The 4,619-nt window shown below is 35.5% G+C and overlaps 1 long non-coding RNA gene across 1 annotated transcript; it reads right to left on the minus strand.

Annotated features, from left to right (window-relative positions):
• Positions 1-804: 804 nt before the first annotated feature.
• On the minus strand, positions 805-2,508 carry LOC110444940. The gene is made up of 3 exons (XR_002462302.1): positions 2,431-2,508; positions 1,829-1,942; positions 805-942 (listed from the first exon to the last, which is right to left on the minus strand). It is a non-coding gene; the product is annotated as an uncharacterized LOC110444940 (long non-coding RNA).
• Positions 2,509-4,619: the final 2,111 nt, after the last annotated feature.

The following is a 4,619-nucleotide window of genomic DNA, read 5'->3' on the forward strand; positions in this document are numbered from 1 at the left end:
GGGGGGGGGGGGGGGGGGGGGGGGAATACCCTCTCATAAGGGTACAGAGGGTGAAGGTTCTCCCATCGGTAAGAAAATTCCCCTTCAAATACAAACATTCTTATGATTCTGAAAACTGATGTATGCAGCGATGTACCAATGGGTACCAGAAGAAACTAGACTTCGACAATCCATTATATTTAATTATTTCTTGTTTAAAGGGAAATTAAGAACCAAAAAAAGGAAAATTATGATTGATAAAGAGGAAAATTTAACCATGATTTCTGAGGGGAATTTACCCAACACTGGAAGTAAAACGGACCTGGATAAAGCCCTGGTAAACCTAGTCAAGACTAACAGATTTCAGTAAGGACGAATGAATTCATCTAACCTAACTAGACCTTTGGAATGGTAAAATTTATGTTATAACAATATCATTTGACTGATAAATCACAAATGAAGAATATTCCTTTCTAAAACTGCTTAAAATACAGAACTATTACATTATCATATCAAAATTTACTAGAGTAGTAGAGCTTCACCTTATTTCTAATGAAATAGAGTTTTATGCCCTCCATAGTTTTCTACTCCATGCTGGGGATATAAATCTCTTGACTGATCACATTAATGAAGGACAAGCAAGTATCTTTTCAACTTGTACGTATACTAGAGCTTTGGATAACCAAGTCAGATTACTTAGTATTAATCATTGTATGTTCCGTGACGGTGTCAATGACAAAGTCTGTGAGGAAAAGGTTTGATTGCAATTCACAAAACAATCACTTTGAATAAATAGACAGTCAAATTTATCAGATTTAAAACCTGTTGTTTTTCTGTGTCCTTCTGCTGTGCTGTTCCGAAGAAGGAGAGAAGACTGGTGGGCTTCTTGGCAGGTTTGATTTTGTCTGGGGATTTGAAGAAATCCAAGATAGATCTCTGGGGAGACTGCAAATCATTTGATATCTACAACAACAACAAAAATTAACAGTTGTGGACTGAACTTATGCTGTATGAATTTTATTTATAATATGATTTCTATATGAAACAGAATCACTGTGAATTTATATGTTGCATGTTACAAATTTTAAGGAATTATAAAAGTGTCATATTTCATGAATATGAAAAAGGAATTATCTTGAGGATACATTTGTAATACATTCTAGTATGGGGTTGGGGATAAATCCATCAGACCAAACCAATATTCTAACCTGGGATATACAAATTTAATTGCAACTGAAAATATCTCCACATTCAAGCTATTTTGGTCTCTGTGGAGTATAACAATTGATATATCTAATCACCCGTCTTGTGCACTGAGCCAATCTAGCTCTATTAGATATCAATTTTATTTGTTGGTACTATTGATTTTGTAGCCGAACACAACTGGGCCGATTGTTGGCAACCAGATAGCTCAATTGGTAGAGTGTTTATCTAGAGTTCACAAGGTCCAGGGTTTGAATCCCAGTCTGGCCGTTGCATTTTTTTTCCTGAGTCCTGTTACACAATGAAAAATTAAGTCTTGGGATTCATTTACCTCTTAAGATATTGAACAACTTGTTCAAGTACTCAAACACATATAGTAGCAAGTGCTTACATTGTCATGATCAGACACTATCTCTGTAGGAAAGAGAAATGCACAGCAAGACAGTAGTACCAACCTGGTACTTTGCCCCTGGTACAGAACAACTTAAATCCTTGGTATAGAACTGGAATTATTTGTACGGATAACCTAATCTTGGTACAGGTGGACTGGTACAGATTGCCAGTGGTACAGAATGACTGGACTAGTACTCCCTGCATGCAAACTATATAATCTTTAATCATTTGTAGTTATCATTCCTTTATTTACCTGCTCATTTCCCTTATCTGTTACGTCTTCATCCATTGCAATTCCTAACATGGATTGATAATTGATATAGGGGGTTGCCAAGGAATGAGAGTGAGCCCTCTCAATCAAATACACCTGCAAGAAAATAACTTATTAATTAATAGACAAATACAAGGTATCACCCATTAAACCTCAACAGAGTCACAGATAATTTGCATAACATTTACTATCATTCTAATATTACATTTGTATTATCTTGAATCACATCTACTTCTCGATGTACGATTGAATTGACTTTTGGTCGTAATGTGCTTCTGACGTTAACATTATGTTTTGATTAGCCCAACACAACAGTTTTACATACATAACAAAATAACAAATAAATGAGAACCGCTGAGAAGCCGTGTTCACAACATTAGTTGGTCATTATTGTTCGGCCTTCGCTCTGCTGGCTTTGGTCCAGATATTATCTGATCGACACGTATGCAACTGTGAAATCTAGCTGGACTGCATACATGAAGACAGCAGATCATTAAGCAAGATATATACCTTGCTTATCTACAACCACTTAGAGAACAACATTGTTTACAAATAATTTCCAGCTTTGGTCTATGTTTGTGTACCTTTCAGAATCGTCCATGTTGGCGCGAAAGTGTATATCGATCGCGGTGACACGAAAGCTTGGATAAATTTGACGTTCTCTTTACCTTTGAGCTTTTCAATGACGCTGATTTATTTAAAGGTGCTTGTCCCTGGAAACTTATTGCCGGGAGCAAAAATATGATAAAATCAAAATTAAGGTATTATTATATAATAGTAAACGTATTACATGGCAACAATCAGAGACGGAATGGACTGAAAGCAATCATCTGCAACAGTAGGACCTGTTATGCCACATTTTGTATGTCAATCACAGGGACCTGCTAAAATTATTATTGGCCAAGCTCTATAATAGGTTGCTGTCTGTTAAACAGAATGAGGGAATGCCATTGTAAAGGCCATCAATAGGTTATTTTTAAATTTTAACCAAAAATCTAAATATCTTTCAACTTTGAATATTTTTTGTCTAATTGCTTATTAAATATTCTAAATAATAAAATCATAAAAAAATATCACTAACTATGTCTATCGATACCGATATTATCATACTCAGCTGTATCACTTTTTGAAAGGAAACAGTTGACAACTAAAATAAAATTCATCTTGAAGGCCTTTTGTGGACTAGGAGGGGGATCACACACACATCAATTACAGCTTTAAGAGGCTCGGAAACCCCTTTAAAAACATTCAGGTGTTTTTTTTTAGATTTTAGATACGCTCTAAATACACGCCACAATGACCATTTTTATGAACCACATTTCTTATCTTTGCCTTCGTCCAAAAACATAATTTCATAAAATAATAAAATAGACTTTTAAACGTCGGGAAGAAAGGATTTTGGGGTAGTCATGGGGAGCAGCGGATGGCGCATGCCCCGAACAAACTTGTTCTAAAGGTTAAGGTCAAGATCAAGGCATAGGTCAAAGTGACCTACTTATCGTACTCTGCTGCATTCCAAATCTGGTTACTCTAGGTGAAATAATAATTGATAAATCATGGTGAAGAAGTATAGAAAATATGACCCGGACAAGCTCGTTTTAAAGGTTAAAATTTCAGTTTTCGTACTCTTCATTCCACCTTCCAAAAGGTGAACTCGCATAAGTAATCCTGTTATATTAAGTTAAGTTAAAGTTAGTTTTCAATATATAGGAGCCGAGAGAGCTCCTCTACACTGGACTCCAAAATTAAACAATTGTATAATATAAAGTTAAACTTAATTGTTCATTGAATTTGTCCTATTTTTTAATTGTTAGTTACAACTGCCTTATAATGATAATAATTGAACCTACTCCAATTGAAATACAGAAGATATGCCCCAGGCAAACTTTTCAAAGGTTAAGGCCAAAGGTCAAATCATATCTGCTCTTTGCACTACATCATCCCAAGAGGTTTTTGCAGACCAAGTCCTGTTACTCAATGTGAAATGGTATAGAAGATATGCGTTGGACAAACTTTTCGGACGGACGGAATGATCAATGGAAGGGTGAACTGAGTGTAAGTCTACAGTCTGTCCAACCAATCCCCGTGGCTTGTAATAGTCCCTTCTCGCACACAAAACATTATCACTGCTTGAAAGTTGCTTTTTCTGATGCTCACTCCAGATTCTTTTACGTCACAATTTAGATTCTACTGCTTGTGTAGAGAAAGAAATATATTTTAAAATAAAACAGTTAATTGATTCTTCACTTGAAATAATGTGTTTGTTTGTTTGTTTGCTGTTAGAATTTAAAACATTTTTTTACAAAGTACTATGACACTTAAGATAGATCATAAACACTGAGTTTTCACCTGTCAAGAAAGGACATGGCTCCACATAGAATTTAAACCCAAAGATGGGTTGATTTTCTGTATTTTTAACTGCGTTTCGTTACCCCTCAAAGCCCCACCTGATAGGTTATAAGCGCTCGGGAACCGTCGGCACTTTCCATAAACGAGAAAATATTTCTCGTTTATGGCAAGTGGCGCAGTTCCCGATAGGAGTTATATTATAAGGACGAATCTACTGTTAACTAAAGAGTCCCGTTTATTAGCCCGAACAACGACATGTAAAGTCTGTATTCCTTTACAACTTTTATCCAAATTATGGTTATAAAAGTTGTTAGACTAAATATGTTTAGCATTACGACAGCTGAGCTGAACTGAAAGATGGACTGATGTATTTTATTCATATTTTCTGATTTCACTTTTGGTACTTATGGAAACGTTCCTTGAA

Source organism: Mizuhopecten yessoensis, unplaced genomic scaffold (assembly GCF_002113885.1).
Source record: "Mizuhopecten yessoensis strain PY_sf001 unplaced genomic scaffold, ASM211388v2 hete_36190956, whole genome shotgun sequence".
Lineage (NCBI taxonomy): Eukaryota > Metazoa > Mollusca > Bivalvia > Pectinida > Pectinidae > Mizuhopecten > Mizuhopecten yessoensis.